The 19782-nt window shown below is 49.5% G+C and overlaps 7 non-coding genes across 7 annotated transcripts; all 7 read left to right on the top strand.

Moving 5' to 3' along the window:
- The first annotated feature begins 511 nt into the window (after positions 1 to 511).
- Positions 512 to 585, top strand: TRNAI-AAU (transfer RNA isoleucine (anticodon AAU)). Its single transcript has one exon. It is a non-coding gene; the product is annotated as a tRNA-Ile (tRNA).
- A 1126-nt stretch (positions 586 to 1711) lies between these two features.
- TRNAI-AAU (transfer RNA isoleucine (anticodon AAU)) lies at positions 1712 to 1785 on the top strand. Its single transcript has one exon. It is a non-coding gene; the product is annotated as a tRNA-Ile (tRNA).
- Positions 1786 to 7454: 5669 nt separating this feature from the next.
- Positions 7455 to 7528, top strand: TRNAI-AAU (transfer RNA isoleucine (anticodon AAU)). Its single transcript has one exon. It is a non-coding gene; the product is annotated as a tRNA-Ile (tRNA).
- A 643-nt stretch (positions 7529 to 8171) lies between these two features.
- Positions 8172 to 8245, top strand: TRNAI-AAU (transfer RNA isoleucine (anticodon AAU)). Its single transcript has one exon. It is a non-coding gene; the product is annotated as a tRNA-Ile (tRNA).
- A 646-nt stretch (positions 8246 to 8891) lies between these two features.
- Positions 8892 to 8965, top strand: TRNAI-AAU (transfer RNA isoleucine (anticodon AAU)). The gene has a single exon. It is a non-coding gene; the product is annotated as a tRNA-Ile (tRNA).
- Positions 8966 to 14245: 5280 nt separating this feature from the next.
- TRNAI-AAU (transfer RNA isoleucine (anticodon AAU)) lies at positions 14246 to 14319 on the top strand. The gene has a single exon. It is a non-coding gene; the product is annotated as a tRNA-Ile (tRNA).
- Positions 14320 to 19644: 5325 nt separating this feature from the next.
- TRNAI-AAU (transfer RNA isoleucine (anticodon AAU)) lies at positions 19645 to 19718 on the top strand. The gene has a single exon. It is a non-coding gene; the product is annotated as a tRNA-Ile (tRNA).
- Positions 19719 to 19782: the final 64 nt, after the last annotated feature.

Raw genomic sequence — 19782 nt, forward strand, 5'->3', positions numbered from 1 at the left:
GCTGGGCGGCAGTTTTCTTCTGCGACATCTTAAAGCGAACCCTGAAGAAAGAGCTACCGGTGGACCCTCAAGGTATCAGGTATCTGGCCATTAAAGATGACGACGGGGTTCCCTATGACTTTGTTATGTTGAATGCTCTACACTGTTTATGGCGGGCCCGTATGGCAGGGTACCATTGCGATCCTGACGCTAGGCCAGCTCGTGCTTATTTCAAAGAATGTATCTCGCGATTTATTGAAATTCAGAAACTAGAGGAATGTGTACCGGATTGGCTGTCAAGGCTAGAACCCCTGACAGCCATGAAGGAATTTTAGTTTGACAACGCCAGTCCAATATCGACAGACGGCTCAATAGTGCGGTTTCTATCCTTACACACCTTCCGTTGGTGTTTCTTTCTTTTTTTGTTTCCTCCAATGGTTGGAATTTGTGATACATAAGTATGTGATAACAGTATAGTCTGAGTAATGTCGAAGACCGGCAATACATAAAAAAAAAAAAATTGCTCTCACTCGGCCTGCTAGCTCAGTCGGTTAGAGCGTCGGGCTAATAACGCGAAGGTAGTAGGTTCGATCCCTGCGCAGGCCACGATGTTTCTTTTTATGCATATCCCGACCGCTACTTTCCTTATTTTTTACATTTTATTTTCTTACGTGATCCACGTACGCATCCCTCTCTCTTCGCCGTCGCCGCCTACGCGCACGGAAAATGACTCGCCCTTGTCTTTAGGTTGGCCGCGCCATAGCTCTCACTCGGCCTGCTAGCTCAGTCGGTTACAGCGTCGTGCTAATAACGCGAAGGTCGTAGCTTGGATCAATGCGCCGGCCACGATGTTTCTTCTTATGCATATCCCGATGGCTACCTTCCTTATTTCTTACATTTTATTTTCTTACGTGATCCACGTACGCATCCCTCTCTCTTAGCCGTCACCGCCTACGCACGCGGAAAATTACTCGCCCTTGTTTTTTGGTTGGCCACGCCATAGCTCTCACTCGGCCTCCTAGCTCAGTGGGTTAGAGCGTCGAGCTAATAACGCGAAGGTCGTAGGTAGTATCTCTGCGCAGGCTACGATGTTTCTTTTTATGCATATCCCGACGGCTAGCTTCTTTATTTTTTAAATTTATTTTATTACGTGATCCACGTACGCATCCCTCTCTCTTCGCCGTCGCCGCCTACGCGCACGGAAAATGACTCGCCCTTGTCTTTTGGTTGGCCGCGCCATAGCTCTCACTCGGCCTGCTAGCTCAGTCGGTTAGAGCGTCCTGCTAATAACACGAAGGTCGTAGCTTGGATCTCTGCGCAGGCCACGATGCTTCTTTTTATGCATATCCCGATGGCTACCTTCCTTATTTTTTACATTTTATTTTCTTACGTGATCCACGTAGGCATCCCTCTCTCTTCGCCGTCGCCGCCTACGCGCACAGAAAATGACTCGCCCTTGTCTTTTGGTTGGCCGCTTCATAGCTCTCAATCGGCCTGCAAGCTCAGTCGGTTAAAGCGTCGTGCTAATAACGCGAAGGTCGTAGGCAGGATCCCTGCGCAGGCCACGATGTTTCTTTTTATGCATATCCCGACTGCTACCTTCCTTATTTTTTTACATTTTATTTTCTTACATGATCCACGTACGCATCCCTCTCTCTTCGCCGTCGCCGCCTACGCGCACGGAAAATGACTCGCCCTTGTCTTTTGGTTGGCAACGCCATTGCTCTCACTTGGCCTGCTAGCTCAGTCGGTTAGAGCGTCGTGCTAATAACGCGAAGGTCGTAGGTTCGATCCCTGCGCAGGCCACGATGATTCGTTTTATGCGTATCCCGATGGCTACCTTCCTTATTTTTTACATTTTATTTTCTTACGTGATCCACGTACGCATCCCCCTCTCTTCGCCGTCGCCGCCTACGCGCACGGAAAATGACTCGCCCTTGTCTTTTGGTTGGCCGCGCCATAGTTATCATCGGCCTGCTAGCTCAGTATGCAAAGTCTGCTTCCGGCCACCAAGCGTGACGGACGTATGATGACGGGCTCCGTTGGAGCGGCTTCAGCGGCCAGTTCTGGCCGCGGTAACAGGGCTATGGAAATGGAAAACGACTACCAGGTTGTTCTGCCAAGTCTCCCAACCGGGCGTTTAGTTTTAAATACTGTTTTTTTGCACGCGGATATCAGGGCCCGCCCGTACCGGATGGAAGATTTTCGAGACGCGTTGGCTAGGCAATCGCTGCTCTCGGATGTTATCGCCCTGTGGGCGTATCGGATGAGCCACGTCTGGGCCATCACGCTGAAGGATGGGGATGCCGTTAAGAAGATTGCAGGCGTCGGTGAGCTGCGCGTCAAAGAACGCCGCTGCTTGGTTATTGACCCGGCGAACCAGGACGTACGTCTCAAGCTCCATTGGCTGCTTCACACCGTGCCGGACGAGGACGTGCGTGTCGCGCTCGCACCGTACGGAAAGGTCTCCGAGGTGGCCCGGGAGCGCTGGCGTGTGCACGGCGTGTCAGAGAAAGGCTCAACGAGCAGGATGGTCACGCTGAAATTGAAAGCTGGCGTTAAACTGGACGACTTGCCACACCAGCATAACGTTGGGGGTGAGTTGGCACTCGTCGTTGTGCCTGGAAGGCCTCCGTTATGTCTTCGCTGTCGAGGTACGGGACACATTCGACGGGAGTGTAAGGTGCCGCGATGCGGAGCTTGTCGACGTTTCGGTCACGAAGACGGTGAGTGCCCCCGTACTTATGCAAGCATCGCCGGCCCTGGAACCAGTGAAGATGCTTCGGAGCATTTGATGGATGAGGCGGACGCAGAAGAGGCAGCGAGGACAACTGGGAAAATGGAGACGAAAGATGGGCCTTCGTTTACGCCTCTGGTTAAGCAGAAGACAACGACAACGTTGACGTCTCCAGCAGTGGTGGCATCTCAGCTAGCGCAGCGTGACCCCGAAAGCGACAGCGGTCACAGTGCGGTGGCCGATACGAAAGCTTCATTGAAAACCCCGGACCGCGTGGAGCCTCGCATTGCCGACGCCATGGACGCCGACGATGAAGCGGCTGCCCTAACCGCTGGAAAACGGTCCCGCGAAGAGAGCGCCGGTGAGAACCTGCAACCTGGTGGTAGTAGCAGTGGGGAGCCGCCTCCAAAAACGACAGGAAGTCGACGTTCGTCGTTGAAGCCGCGTCTAAACCTTTTGGCCGAGTCACGGCAGGCAGGTAAACTGCCTCCGTAAATTTTTTCCTGTGTTCTGTGGAATGTCAGCGTCGGTTGTGTATCGACCGACACGGTGTTTTTGGCTGACTTTTCGAGTTTGCGCGCATGCAAAGTGGAGGATGCGACGAGGAGGTGCCTCAGACCACTTCGAGACAAGCACCAGTCAACCCTTTTGGTGGCCAGACAGACCCCCCGTACATCATTGCGGAACTCCAGTCAGGAAAATCACATGGTCGACAGAGGTAGGCACCATGCGGATCGCGCCCCTTTTTGTTACGTAAACGTATGGTAGTTGAGCTAAGAACCCCATTGCGTGTAGCAACTTTGAATGTTAGAGGGCTGGGAGCACGAAGGCGGCAATGTCAGCTTAATCGCCTGCTTATTGATAATGACCTTGACCTAATAGCTGTGCAAGAATCAAAGATAGAGTCGCAAGAACATGCTGACCGCATGGTGCCCGGCCCTTTCCGCGCCAACTTTGAAGTGTGTGTGTGTAACTCCGTTGGAACATCGGGTAGATGCCTTATCTTCATTCGCAACACATTAGGTATAAGTGTGGAGTCTGTATTTGCATGTGAAAGTGGCCGCCTCTTGGTTGTTGATTTTTCTTTTTCAAACCTACACTGGCGCGTTGTATGTGTTTATGCCCCCAATGTCGAAAGTGAACGTAAATGTTTTTTTGATTCCATTGAGCCGTACTTGAATTGTGACAAGGTGTTGCTTGTATTGGGAGACTTCAACTGCGTATTTGCTGCTACTGACCGAGTGAAGTGTAGACCAGTGAGGGACAAGAGCGCGGAACTGTTGACTCAATTTGTGCACGATTATTTATTGGAGGACGTTGGAAGTGTGTTTTCGGCTGGAACACGGCCTGATTACACACACTTTCAACGCGACAGTCACGCAAGATTAGATAGGCTGTATGTTTCTGCTGATCTCGTGCCACTATGCACAGCCTATGATGTAAAACCTGTGTCGTTTAGTGATCATTGCCTTGTAAGCGCGACTCTAGGAACGAAGGGAAGGAAATCACGCTTTAATTGGTACCTTTGGAAACTAAATGAGAAAATTTTAGACGATGAAGGATTTGTCAAGGAAATTAAAAGTGATCTTGATGGGGTACTAGCTGAGCAAGCGGACTGCTTTGCCGTTGAATGGGAAAGTTTCAAAGAACGAGTGAAGCTTAAAGCTATAGGAAAAAGTAGCGCAATTCGGTATAAACAGAAAGAAAAAGAAAGGGGACTTCGCGAACAACTTGAGTGCTTGGTTAGGATGGAAACCAATAAGCCAGGAAATTTTAGTAAAGAAATAAAAGACGTGAAGTGTCAGATCGAAACAATTGACACTGACAGGTATAGAGCAGCAATAATACGCTCAAGGAGCGATAACTTGTGGGCAGGCGAAGCGCCTACAAAGCGGGCGCTATCAGATGAAAAGCGGTACGCTTGCCAGAAGGAAATCAGGCAAGTAAGATACGAGGGGCACATTGCAAGCGACCCTAGTGAGATTCAGCGCGCTATTACGGAATACTTTGCTGAACATTTCGGCAATAGGCGCGAGCATGCGCAAGGGTTTGAAGGGGATTTCCTTCGACTAATGCCAACACTCGACAATGATGTAAAAGAGCGTCTTGAATTGCTTATTACTTTGGAAGAGATCGAGAAAGCAATAGATGATCTTCCGTCTGGAAAAGCGCCAGGGCCAGATGGGCTGAACGCTGCCTTCTATAAAACCTTTAAACATGATGTTTCTCAGTTCTTGTTACAAGTGATAACAGAAGCCTATGAACGCAAAAAAGTTCCACTGTCCTTTGGTATTTCACACATTGTACTTATTCCCAAGTCTGATGATCCGGTGAAACGAATGTTAGTGGGTTCCTACAGACCTATCAGCCTCACTAATGTCGACTACAAGGTGTACATGAAAGTACTAGCCAAACGACTTCAGAGTGTAATCGACAAATTAGTAGGGTCATAGCAAACCTGTGGCATCAGAGGACGCAGCATTGCTACAAATATACATGTGGCCAGAACCGTATTGGAATCTGTTGACGCGCTTGGAAGCCAGGTAGCTATGATACAGCTGGACTTGGCTAAAGCGTTCGACCGCGTTTCACATGACATTCTTTTCTCCATTCCAGAGCACGCTAACCTGGGTAGTGTAATAGTAGAAGGAGTAAAAATGGCGTACGCAAATTGTATGACACGCATTATAGTTAATGGTGACCTTACTGAGCGCCTCACAGTGCGTTCTTCGGTGAGGCAAGGTTGTCCGCTCTCTCCCCTGCTTTTTACAGCGTATCTAGAGCCTTTATGTCTGGCCATTATCAACAGTGACTACGTCACGGGTTTCAAGCTGCAATCTGCTCAGGTGAAACTTCTTGCGTATGCGGACGACATAGCGGTATTTTGCACGAACAGAGAAAGCATTTGTGAAGTTACAAACATTGTGGAAAGGTTTTGTAACCAGACTGGATGACAAGTAAACTGGGAAAAAAGTTCTGGATTTTGGCACGGGGAATGGGATATTACACCACAATTTTTCTCACGGCTGCAATGGTCTCCCATGCCAACGCGATACCTTGGTGTGCCCCTAGAATGTTATCGCGATCACAGCCCACTTTGGAACGAAGAGATGTCAAGGGCGAGAGAAAAAGCGGGAGCATGGCAGGGAAGGAATCTGTCAATTTTCTCACGTGCCTTTGTCTGCAATGTTTTTCTAATTTCAAAAATATGGTACCTCATGAATGTGCTGTATGCTTCGCGGACCTCTATTCAAAAATTGCATCGTATATTTGCCGTCTTTCTTTGGACTTCGACCTGGGAAAAAACGAGGAGAACAAACCTGTTTCTTTCAGTGAAGAGTGGAGGCCTTGGACTGGTTCATTTGTTTTTGCGTCAAGTGATATCACGCTTTATTTTCTTTCGTGATCAAAATGACACCTTCTTAAGAACGGTTATACAGGTCCGATTGCAGAGGCTACTCCCAAGAAGGATAGTGTCCTCTGGTGAAAACATGTGCGGTGCTGTAACTGGATTTTTGCGCGAGGTTGTGCTTTCTTGTAAGTTGTTAGAAGTGCGTTTTTCCCCAGACTATTTGTACAGTGTTCCCAAGAAAAAGCTGTACAAAGATCTTGTGGATATCATGCTGCCGGTGCCATTGTACCGGGCGCCTTATCGTGGAGGCCCAGGGCAGAATATTTTAAAGCGAGTGAAGAAGATGCCAGTTAGGCCAGGCGTGAAAACATTCTTTTTCAACTTACACTCTAATACATTACCTGTCAAAACGTGGCTTCAAGAAAAGGGAATCTTTGTCCCTTGGACAACGAACAGTCTTTTATGTAATAGGCCAGACACAGTTGAACATGTTTTCCTGGACTGCTGGGACGCGATATTCCACTGGGACGCCCTACAGAGAACTATAAAGAAAGAGTTACCACTAGACCCTTATGGTATCAGGTTTTTACCGGTTGATCACGAAGATGTACCATATGATTTGTTCATGCTTCTTGGCCTCCACAGCTTGTGGAAAACACGAATGCAAGTAAGGCATGCAGATGTTAATACGCGCAGTGCACGTGAAAACTTTATTGAAAGCGCTGCTTACCTTCGGGAATGCATCCGGGCACAGCATGACCCACCTCAGTGGGTAACACTTCTTGATGATTTAGTGAGTTTGAAGAAATTTTAACTTTGCTCGCCTCAGCTCAAGCGTAGCTGAAGTGCTTTATCGTTTGTGACCTATTGTTCCTCATGTGAACTTCGGAAATAAAGAAAAAAAAAAAGCCTGCTAGCTCAGTCGGTTAGAGCGTCGTGCTAATAACGCGAAGGTCGTAGCTTGGATCAATGCGCAGGCCACGATGTTTCTTTTTATGCATATCCCGACCGCTACCTTCCTTATTTTTACATTTTATTTTCTTACGTGATCCACGTAGGCATCCCTCTCTCTTCGCCGTCGCCGCCTACGCGCACGGAAAATGACACGCCCTTGTCTTTTGGTTGGCCGCGCCATAGCTCTCACTCGGCCTGCTAGCTCAGTCGGTTACAGCGTCGTGCTAATAACGCGAAGGTCGTAGCATGGATGAATGCGCAGGCCACGATGTTTCTTCTTATGCATATCCCGATGGCTACCTTCCTTATTTTTTACATTTTATTTTCTTACGTGATCCACGTACGCATCCCTCTCTCTTCGCCGTCGCCGCCTACGCGCACGGAAAATGACTCGCCCTTGTCTTTTGGTTGGCCGCGCCATAGCTCTCACTAGGCCTGCTAGCTCAGTCGGTTAGAGCGTCGTGCTAATAACCCGAAGGTCGTAGCTTGGATCCCTGCGCAGGCCACGATGTTTCTTTTTATGCATATCCCGATGGCTACCTTCCTTATTTTTTATATTTTATTTTCTTACGTGATCCACGTAGGCATCCCTCTCTCTTGGCCGTCGCCGCCTACACGCACGGAAAGTGACTCGCCCTTGTCTTTTGGTTGGCCGCTTCATAGCTCTCACTCGGCCTGCTAGCTCAGTCGGTTAGAGCGTCGTCCTAATAAAGCCAAGGTCGTAGGCAGGATCCCTGCGCAGGCAACGATGTTTCTTTTATGCATATCCTGACCGCTACATTCCTTATTTTTTACATTTTATTTTCTTGCGTGATCCACGTAGGCATCCCTCTCTCTTCGCCGTCGCCGCCTGCGCGCACAAAGTGACTCGCCCTTGTCTTTTGGTTGGCCGCGCCATACCTCTCACTCGGCCTGCTAGCTCAGTCGGTTAGAGCGTCGTGCAAATAACGCGAAGGTCGTAGCTTGGATCAATGCGCAGGCCACGATGTTTCTTTTTATGCATATCCCGATGGCTACCTTCCTTATTTTTTACATTTTATTTTCTTACGTGATCCACGTACGCATCCCTCTCTCTTCGCCGTCACCGCCTACACGCACGGAAAATGACTCGCCCTTGTCTTTTGCTTGGCCGCTTCATAGCTCTCACTCGGCCTGCTAGCTCAGTCGGTTAGAGCGTCGTGCTAATAACGCGAAGGTCGTAGGCAGGATCCCTGCGCAGGCCACGATGTTTCTTTTTATGCATATCCCGACCGCTACCTTATATATTTTTTACATTTTATTTTCTTACGTGATCCACGTAGGCATCCCTCTCTCTTCGCCGTCACCGCCTACGCGCACGGAAAATGACTCGCCCTTGTCTTTTGGTTGGCCGCTTCATAGCTCTCAATCGGCCTGCAAGCTCAGTCGGTTAGAGCGTCGTGCTAATAACGCCAAGGTCGTAGGCAGGATGCCTGTGCAGGCCACGATGTTTCTTTTTATGCATATCCCGACCGCTACCTTCCTTATATTTTACATTTTATTTTCTTAGGTGATCCACGTAGGCATCCCTCTCTCTTGGCCGTCGCCGCCTACACGCACGGAAAGTGACTCGCCCTTGTCTTTTGGTTGGCCGCGCCATTGCTCTCACTCGGCTTGCTACCTCAGCCAGTTAGAGCGTCGTGCAAATAACGCGAAGGTCGTAGGTTGGATCAATGCGCAGGCCACGATGTTTCTTTTCATGCATATCCCGACCGCTACCTTCCTTATTTTTTACATTTTATTTTCTTACGTGATCCACGTACGCATCCCTCTCTGTTCGCCGTCGCCGCCTACGCGCACGGAAAATTGCTCGCCCTTGTCTTTTGGTTGGCCGCTCCATAGCTCTCACTTTGCCTGCTAGCTCAGTCGGTTAGAGCGTCGTGCTAATAACGCGGAGGTCGTAGGTTCGATCCCTGCGCAGGCCGCGATGTTTCTTTTTGTGCATATCCCGACGGCTACCTTCCTTATTTTTTTACATTTTATTTTCTTACGTGATCCACGTACGCATCCCTCTCTCCTCGCCGTCACCGCCTACGTGCACGGAAAATGACTCGCCCTTGTCTTTTGGTTGGCCGCTTCATAGCTCTCAATCGGCCTGCAAGCTCAGTCGGTTAGAGCGTGGTGCTAATAACGCCAAGGTCGTAGGCAGGATCCCTGCGCAGGCCACGATGGTTCTTTTTATGCATATCCCGACCGCTACTTTCCTTATTTTTTACATTTTATTTTCATACGTGATCCACGTACGCATCCCACTCTCTTCGCTTTTGCCGCCTACGCGCACGGAAAATCACTCGCCCTTGTCTTTTGGTTGGCCGCGCCATAGCTCTGAATCGGCCAGCTAGCTCAGATTCTGCTTCCGGCCACCGAGCGTGACGGACGCATGATGATGGGCTCCGTTGGAGCGGCTTCAGCGGCCTTTTCTGGCCGCGGAAACAGGACGATGGAACAGGAGGGCACCTACCAAGTTGTTCTGCCAGGTCTGCCAACAGGTCGTTAAGTTTTAAATACAGTTTTTTTGCACGCTGATATCACGGCGCGACCGTACCGGATTGAAGATTTCCGTGACGCATTGGCACCGCATTCGCTTCTTCCGGATGTTATCGCCCTGGGGGCGTATCGCATGAGCCATGTCTGGGCTATCACTTTCAAGGACGCGGATGCGGTGAAGAAGATCTCGAGCATCGGGGAGCTGCGTGTAAAAAACCGGCGCTGCCTGGTGATTGACCCGGCGAACCAGGACGTTCGACTGAAGCTCCACTGGCTTCTACACAATGTGCCTGATGAGGACGTGCGTGTCGCCTTTGCGCCCTATGGAAAAGTTACCGAAGTAGCCCGGGAGCGCTGGCGTGTACAAGGTATGACAGAGAAGGGATCAACCACCCGGCTTGTCACCCTCAAGTTGAAAGCGGGCGTGAAGTTGGATGACTTGCCACACCAGCTGAGCGTTGGCGGTGAGTTGGCGCTTGTCGTGGTACCAGGCAGACCCCCGCTGTGCCTTCGGTGTCGCGGTACGGGCCACATCCGCAAGGAATGTCGAGTCCCGCGTTGCGGAATCTGCCGACGCTTCGGGCACGAAGAAGACCAGTGTACTCGCACTTACGCGAGCATTACAGGCCCGGGAACCAGCGAGGACGCGTCCGAGATGCTGATGGACGAGACGGATGCTGAGGAAGCAGCCCGTGTGGGTGGACAACCACAGCGCCATACTCAGCCATCGTTCACGACTCTGGTGAAGCAGAAGGCGGGGCCCTCCGGCGCAACAGATGGTAGTGTACAGGCGCAGCATAAGCCTGAACAGGACGACGATGACAAGGCAAAGGAGGCGGCGAAAGCCGCGGACGCTAAAGAAAGCAGCGTGGAGACCCCCGGCATTGATACCATGGAGACGAACCAGGAAGCGGCGAGCACCATTGCTGGAAAACGTCCGCATGAAGAAAGCGGGGACGTCAAGCTGCAGCCAGGCGGTAGCGGCGATGAGCCTCCGCCGAAGGCAGGGGGAGTGAGACGCTCGTCTTTAAAACCGCGGCCGAACCTTCCGGCCGACCCGCGGAAGGCGGGGAAACAGCCTCCGTAGTAACACAGTGTCCTGGTCGGTGTCAGCGCCGGTTGTGTTGGTCGACCGGTGTCAAGAGGTCCTGGCAGTCGTGAGGAAGGCTACGTCAACCATGAAGGTAGGCACCATGCGGATAGAGGCGTTTCTTCTTCTAAGACATGGCTTTTAATCTTATTGCTCCACTTCGAGTTGCGACTTTGAACGTCAGAGGTCTGGGAGCAAGAAGGCGACAATACCAGCTTAATCGCCTTCTTCTGGATAACGATATTGACATAATTGCTTTACAAGAGTCGAAAATAGAGAGCCAAGAGCACACTGACCGCATGGTGTCTTCCTTTCAAGCAAACTTTCATGTGTGCGTTTGTCATTCTGTTGGGACGTCGGGTGGGTGCCTTGTATTCATACGTAAGACGTTAAGAGTGAACGTAGAGTCTGTATTTGCATGCCCAAGTGGTCGCCTTTTGATTGCTGATTTCACATTTTCGAATTTTTGGTGGCGAATTGTTTGTGTATATGCTCTTAATGTAGAAAGCGAGCGTAAAATTTTCGTTGAATCACTTGAGCCATGGTTGAATGGCGACAAGCTTTTGCTTGTACTAGGAGACTTCAACTGTGTGTGCGCCGCAGCTGACAGAGTGAAGTTTAGGCCACTGACAGACAAGAGCTCTGAAGTTTTGAATACTTTTGTGCATGAGTATGGTCTCGAGGACGTTGGCAATGTGTTTTCCACTGGGACCCACCCACAATACACGCACTTTCAGCGGGAGAGCCATGCGAGACTAGACAGAATGTATGTATCTGTCGATCTTATGCCGCTATGCTCAAGTTATGACGTTAAACCTGTGCCTTTCAGTGATCATTGCCTCGTGAGCATGACTTTAGGAATGAAGGGCAGGAAATTGCACTTTAACTGGCACTTATGGAAATTGAACACAAAGCTTTTGGAGGATGAAGGGTTCATTATACAAATAAAGACCAAGCTAGACAAACTGCTAGACGCGCAGCCAGCTAGTTTTGCAACTGAATGGGAGGGGTTCAAAGAGTGGGTAAAAATGAAAGCAATAGAAAAGAGCAGCGTGGCTCGCTATAAAGAGAAAGAAAAAGAAAAAGAAATGAACGGGCAACTTGAATGGATGCTGAGCATGGAAAATAGCGCGCCGGGAACTTTCACGAAAGAAATACGGGAAGTGAAATGCCAGCTCGAAAGAATCGACGCGGACAGGTATAGGGCCGCCGTCATACGTGCAAGGTCTGAAAAATTGTGGGCTGGCGAAACGCCGACAAAACGAGCGCTATCAGACGAGAAAAGATACGCTTGCCAGAAAGAAATTAGGAGCATCCGATTTGACGGCCGGACTTCGGAAGATGCGAGAGACATTCAGTGTGCTATAGCCGAACATTTCACAGAACTTCTTAGCAATAAGCTCGAGACCATAGAAGGCTTCCATGTAGACTTCTTGAGGCTGGTGCCAAGACTAGATGATGAAATTAAGGAACGTCTTGAACTGCCTATAACTTTACAGGAGATAGAAAAAGCAATAGACGACCTACCATCTGGGAAAGCTCCTGGACCAGATGGGCTAAGTGCGGCCTTTTATAAAACCTTTAAGCTTCCCGTTGCACAGTGCCTGCTCCATGTGATAACTGAGGCTTATGAACGCAAACAGGTTCCATTGTCTTTCAACACGTCTCACATCGTTCTCATTCCCAAGACTGATGATCCGGAAGAACGACTGTTGGTGGGGTCATATCGACCGATTAGTCTCACCAACGTCGACTACAAAGTATTCATGAAGGTTCTAGCAAAAAGACTGCAGTCTGTGATCACGAAATTGGTAGGGTCTCACCAGACGTGTGGAATTAAAGGCCGTAGCATCGCTACAAATATACATGTCGCACGCAACGTATTAGAGTGTGTCGATGCAGTTGGCGGTCAGATAGCAATGATGCAGGTCGACTTGGCGAAAGCCTTTGACCGCGTCTCCCACGAAATCCTTTTTTCCATCCTGCAACACTCCAAACTAGGCGACATTATAGTAGAGGGCGTAAAAATGGCCTACAAGAACTGTACGACCCGCATTATAGTTAATGGCGATCTCACTGACAGACTTGCTGTACGTTCTTCAGTAAGACAGGGATGCCCGCTTTCCCCCTTGCTTTTTGCAGTGTATTTAGAGCCGCTATGCCTGGCAATTATCAACTCTGACCGAATTTCAGGTTACAGACTGCAGTCATCACACGTGAAAGTACTCGCGTATGCTGACGATATAGCGGTTTTTTGCGCTGATAGACAGAGCATCTGTGAAGCGACAATTGTGATTGAAAAATTCTGCGCTCAGACTGGAAGTCAGATCAATTGGGGAAAAAGTTCCGGTTTTTGGCATGGCGAATGGGACGTAACACCGGGTTGTTTTTCTCGGCTTCGATGGTCCACCTTGCCAACGCGGTATCTAGGAGTACCTCTGGATTGTTATCGGGATCCCAGCTCGTACTGGAAAGAAGAAACTTCGAGAATGAAAGAGAAAGCGGTCGCGTGGCAAGGAAGACAGCTATCAATGTTTTCCCGTGCCTCTATCTGTAATGTCTTTTTGATTTCGAAGCTCTGGTATGTCATGAATGTGCTGTGTGCGACCCGAACAGCTATTCAAAAAATGCATCGTGTTTCTGCTGTTTTTATTTGGGCGTCCACCTGGGAAAGAACTAGCCGAACTAACCTGTTTGTTTCCGTTAAAAGCGGAGGCCTTGGCCTGGCGCATCTTTTTTTGCGTCAAGTGGTCTCGCGATTTATGTTTTTGCGTGATCAAAGTGATCCCTTTCTAAGATCTGTTATGCAAGTGCGCCTACAGAGACTGCTCCCTGGAAGGGTAGTCTCCTGTGATAACATGTGTGGTGCTGTGACAGGATACTTGCGCGAGGTTGTTCTTTCGTGCAAGATGCTGGAAGTACGTTTCAGCCCTGAATACCTATGTAATGTCAATAAGAAAAAGCTGTACAAAGCGTTGGTTGACGTGATGTTGCCGGTACCCATTTATCGGACACCACACTTTGGAGGCCCAGGGCAAGATATTTTAAAAAGAGTTAAGAACATGCCCGTTAGACCTGTGGTCAAAACCTTTTTTTTTAAGCTGCATTCCGGTACGCTGCCTGTTAAAACCTGGCTGCATGATAAAGGTTTTTTCGTGCCATGGACAACAAACTGCTTGTTATGCAGGAAGCCCGAGACAGTGGAACATGTTTTCCTAGAATGTTGGGATCCAATTTTTTATTGGGATGTCCTTCAGAGGACGATTAAAAAGGAACTCCCTTTAAGTCCTTACGGCATCCGGTACTTATCAGTTGAAAGTGAAGAAGTGCCCTACGATTTAATTATGCTTCTTGGCCTCCACAGTTTGTGGAAAACGCGAATGCAGGTGCGACATGCAGACATAAATACAAGATCCACACGTGAAAACTTCATCGAAAGTGTAGTTTATCTTCGCGAATGTTTCAGGGCTCAGACTGATCCACCAGAGTGGATATCACTGTTTGATGATTTGTCACAAATGAAAAGTTTTTAGCACCACTCGCCTCAGCCCAAGTGTGGCTGAAGTGTTTTACCATATGTTACTTTGTATTACACGTCCAAGACGGCAATAAAGAAAAAAAAAAAATCGGCCAGCTAGCTCAGTCGGTTAGAGCGTCGTGCTAATAACGCGAAGGTCGTAGGTAGGATCCCTGCGCAGGCCACGATGTTTCTTTTTATGCATATCCCGACGGCTATCTTCCTTATTTTTTACATTATATTTTCTTACGTGATCCAGGTACGCATCCCTCTCTATTCGCCGTCGCCGCCTCCGCGCACGGGAAATGACTCGCCCTTGTCTTTTGGTTGGCCGCGCCATAACTCTCACTCGGCCTGCTAGCTCAGTCGGTTAGAGCGTCGTGCTAATAGCGCGAAGGTCGTAGGCAGGATCCCTGCGCAGGCCACGATGTTTCTTTTTATGCATATCCCGATGGCTACCTTCCTTATTTTCTTACATTTTATTTTCTTACGTGCTCCACGTACGCATCCCTCTCTCTTCGCCGTCGCCGCCTACGCGCACGGGAAATGACTCACCCTTGTCTTTTGGTTGGCCGTGCCATAGCTCTCACTCGGCCTGCTAGCTCATTCTGCTTCCGGCTCCCGAGCTGAACGGATCGCGGGATCATGAGCTCCAGTGGAGCGGCTTATGCGGCTGTTAGCCGCGGCAACAGGCTTTCGACATCGGAAGATAAGGACTACCAGATTATTTTGCCTCGTCTACCTACAGGACGCATCGTGTTAAACACAGTTTTTTTGCACGGCGACACTCGTGTTCGCCCGTTTCGCGTAGAGGATTTTCGGGACGCGCTTCAAGCTCTTGGTATGCTCTCTGGCGTCGTCGCCCTTGGAGCGTACCAAATCAACCACGTATGGGCTGTGACGATGAAGACAGCCGAGATGGCCCAAAAGCTGGCTGCACTGAAGGAGCTTCAGGTCAAGGGGCGTCGCTGCCTGGTCATCGACCCTAAAGAACAGCAGGTGAAGCTTCGTCTTCACTGGCTTCTTCATGGTGTGGATGATGAAGACGTAAAGACTGCGCTGGCTTCCTTTGGCAAAGTCACAGAAGTAACCCGGGAGCGCTGGCGGGTGGATGGCGTTTCCGACAAGGGCTCGACGACCCGAGCTGTGCTGCTGCAGCTGAAGGCTGGACTGAAAGTCGACGACCTGCCCCACCAGATCCGCGTCGCCGGCGAGCTTGCGCTGGTCGTAGCCCCAGGTCGCCCCATGCAGTGCCTGCGCTGCCGGGGCTCTGGTCACGTTCGTCGAGAATGTAAGGTTCCCCGTTGCTCCCGGTGCAGGCTTTTCGGACACAACGACACGGACTGTGTACGTTCATACGCAGCAGCCGCGGGGTCGGCGGAGAGCGAGCCGTTGACATCAGACCACATGATGGACGTGACCGAGGCCGAGGATGCGGCCAAGGGAGCTGGAAGCGGCAATGCGGTGGCAGAAGCGAGCGGGACGACGACGCCGACTAAAGGAGGACCGAATAATGTCCCTCCTCCCGACGAGCCAGAAACCGCACTAATCAGCGTCAGGGTGACCCAGACAGAAAATGAGAGCCGCCAGCCGGCTACAGATACTACGGAGGCAGCGGAAAACGACAACGCGACCCCTGCTAGCGCCCGCGTCGAAAGCGTCTCGGCACCGGTGAAGAGGTCCCTGCAGCAGGAGGAGAAAGTGGACGGAAAGGCCAGCGGTGACTCCGAGGCGCCGCCAGCTAAGACGCTACCCGGCAGGCGCTCCACCCTCAAGCCTAAGCCTAACCTGGAGGCTGACCGTAGGCTCACCCCGAAGCCGACCAAAGACGAACTCGGACGACGGCCACCGGATGGCCACGGAGGCGTCTAGCGGTCAGCTAGACGTTAAGGTGAGCACCATGCTCCGGGCCTTCTCCCCTCCCGTTTAAATCAGTAATGGCTACCAACCCGTCGCTTAGCCTCGGCACGCTAAACGTTCGAGGTCTGGCCGCCAAAAGGAAACAGAGTCAGGTGTATCGACTGCTAGTGGACCACGACCTCGACGTTTTAGCAGTGCAAGAAACCAAGGTAGACGGCGAGGAGGAGACCGGGAGCATGGTGCAAAGGTTCACGTACAACTACTATACGGTAGTGAGCCACGCCTTAGGGACTTCGGCGGGGTGTGTCTTGTTCGTGAGGAAGCTTCCAGGCCTGGTTATAGACGGTTACTTCTCGTGCTCTTCCGGTCGACTTGTCGTTTGTGATTTCAGCTATTGCGATGTCCAATGGCGCGTGCTGTGCATTTATGCGCCTAATACGGTGCAAGAAAGGGTAAATTTCTTTTTGAACTTGAGGCACCACTTGTCTGTGCACAAAACGATAGCCTGTGTTGGGGACTTCAATTGTGTATTGAACATCGAAGACAGGTCTACGCGACGCGTAATTTACGACAAAAGCAGCGATATCATGGCGCAGATCATACATGAATTTGAATTAGAGGATATCGCTCAGTGTTTCGGGGCTGACCGAGAAGTGAAGAACACCCACTTCCAGGGAACAAGTCATGCACGATTAGACCGTATCTACCTGTCATATCATTTAGTAGAAAAATGCCAGTGCTATGCAGTTACTGCCGTATCCTTTTCTGACCACTGCCTGGTAAAATGCAGGGTGGGCCGCAAAAAAGAACGAAACGAATTCGTCTGGGAACTGTGGAAAATGAATGCTGAGCTTCTACGGGACGATACTTTTAACGAGACGGTAGTGAATGCTCTGAATTCTTTTGGAAAAGACAGTTCTATGAAATTGGGCGAGGAATGGGAGCTGTCGAAACAAACTATTAAAATCAAGGCAATTGAAAGATGTAGCGTACTACGATATGAAGAGAAGGCAAGAGAAAGGGATTTAAAAACATTACTGGAAAAATTCGTGACGCTCGAATGCATGCAACCCGGAGCTTATCAAGAAGATATGCGTGCTATTAAGAAAAAGCTCGAGGTTTTCGATGAAGAGCGTTATCGAGGTGCGCTCGTGCGCGCGAGAGCAGAAAGACTAGCATGCGGGGAAATGCCTTCGAAAAGAGCACTGGGATTAGAAAAAAAGCACTCCAGACGCAAACAGATTGAGGCCATCGAATATAACGGGCTGGTAGTAACTGATACGAAGAATATAGGGCGTGCCTTCTTTGAACATTTCCAAAAGCTTTTCGCATTCAGGCCCGTCAACATGCAAAGTTTCAAGGACTTATTTTTGCAGCGAATGCCACAGCTGTCGAGTGACGTTAAAGAAACGTTGGAAGGACAAATAACTGAACAGGAAGTGATAAAGGCCATCGAAGACCTGAACCCTGGCAAGTCACCAGGTCCAGACGGTCTTTGTGCCGCTTGGTACAAATCGTTCAAAAGCCACCTAGCTCCTATCTTGACCGCAATTTTCAATGAAGCATACCAAATGAAAATATTTCCACCATCTTTCGGCCAGTCCCATACAGTACTAATACCTAAAACAGAAGAGACCGAGAAGCTCAAGCAACTTTCCTCCTATAGACCCATAGCGCTTACTAACTGTGACTACAAAATACTGATGAAGGTGCTGGCACGGCGTATGCAGTCAGTCATTAAGGAAGTAGTCGGCCCACACCAAACGTGTGGCATTCGCGGAAGAACAATCTTCACTAACATTCACAAGTTGAAGTGTGTGCTGGAGTGTTGTGATGCCATGTGTGATGCAGTAGCGATCCTCCAGCTTGACTTGGAGAAAGCGTTTGATTGCGTTTCTCACGAGATATTGCTCACCATCCTTGAACATGTTAATTTTGGCCACATAATCACTGAGGGGGTGACCATGGCGTACCGGAGTTGCTATACGAGACTTATAATTAATCAAAGGCTGGGGGCCCCCATTAACGTGAAGCGCTCCGTTCGCCAGGGTTGTCCACTCAGCCCACTCCTGTTTTGTGTTTACATAGAAACGCTATGTCAGGCCATCATTGAAAATGAATACATTAAGGGATTTTGCCTCCAAGCAGCAGAGGTGAAGTTATTGGCATATGCTGACGATGTGGCCGTATGTTGTAAAGATACGCAAAGTGTATTGAACGCTGTGAGTATCGTCAGACTGTTTGGTAATGCCACTAATAGCTTCGTGAACTGGCAGAAATGTTTGGGGTTTTGGCACGGGGGATGGGCGTCCACCCCAGACCACTTTTCGAACGTCACCTGGGTCACGACGCCAGTTAAGTACCTTGGCGCACCCCTTGATGCCTACAAGGACAGTAGCGAGTACTGGAAGGAGCGGACAAAAGAAATAAAAGAAAAAGCCGACCGATGGAACGCCGGTCACCTGTCAATGTTCGCGAAAGCAACAGCGTGCAACATGTTTCTCGTAACAAAGATCTGGTACGTAATGCAGGTCCTACAGTGCTCTCGGATTAATGTGCAGAAACTGCACCGCGTGTTCGCTGTTTTCGTGTGGGCATCGAGCTGGGAGCGATGTAGCCGAGATAATCTCTTTCGGCGCGTGAAGGATGGTGGCCTGGGGTTGGCGCACCTCTTCTTGCGTCAACTAGTAAACAGGTTCTTCTTTTTTCGAGACACAAATGACCCATTTCTACGCACCGCTATCCAAATGAGGTTGTCAAGATCACTTCCCGAATTCGTTGTAGGCACCGAAATAATGCCAGGACCAGTTCGTGGTTTCTTTAGGGAAATAATTCAGAGTGTTTCCTTTTTGCGTGTTCGTTTTTCTAGTGCATATTTGTGGAGTGTAAAACGGAAAACATTATATCGTGATTTATGTGACAGTGTATTGCTGGTACCCATGTACAGAGCCCTGTACAGTGGAGGCCCAGGCCTAGATGTATTGAAAAGGGTGAAGAAGATGCCAGTTCAACCAGCCACTAAATCGTTCTTCTTTAAATTACACACTGGTACTCTACCTGTTAAAATCTTTCTTGAACAACGTGGGTTCTACATGCCATGGGGAACCCACTGCCTTATATGTAAAAAAGCAGAAAGCATAGATCATGTCTTCATCCACTGTTGGGAAGGGGTCTTTTTCTGGGACGTGTTACAAAGGACTCTAAAAAAAGAGCTACCTATAGATCCCCACGGAATCAGGTTTCTGCCAGTATATGACGACGAAGGTTTCCCGTACGACGTCATCATGCTTACGGGCCTCCACTGTTTATGGCGCGCAAGAATGGCGGGCTACCATTGTGACCCGGATGCCCGACCAGCGCGTGTATACTTCCGGGAATGCATGCAACGGTATGTGGAAGTGCAGAAGTTGCAACAGCCTGTTCCTGAGTGGCTGTCGAGGGTTGAACCCCTTACAGCACTAAAGGAATTTTAATCCGACAACGTCGTGCCACAGTAGCGGACGGCAACGAATGTAAATATTACTGTTCTTTGTTCCGTTTGTGTATTCATTCGTTTTTGCTTCTTTGGTCTTTGTTTATATCATTTAAGGAATGTGTGTTGTGGTGACATGTCGAGGATTGGCAATAAAGAAAAAAAAAAAAAAAAAAAAGGCCTGCTAGCTCAGTCGGTTAGAGCGTCATGCTAATAACGCGAAGGTCGTAGGTTGGATCCCTGCGCAGGCCACGATATTTCTTTTTATGCATATCTTGACTGCTACCTTCTTTATTTTTTACATTTTATTTTCTTA

The sequence above is a fragment of the Dermacentor andersoni genome, chromosome 8, assembly GCF_023375885.2.
Source record: "Dermacentor andersoni chromosome 8, qqDerAnde1_hic_scaffold, whole genome shotgun sequence".
Lineage (NCBI taxonomy): Eukaryota > Metazoa > Arthropoda > Arachnida > Ixodida > Ixodidae > Dermacentor > Dermacentor andersoni.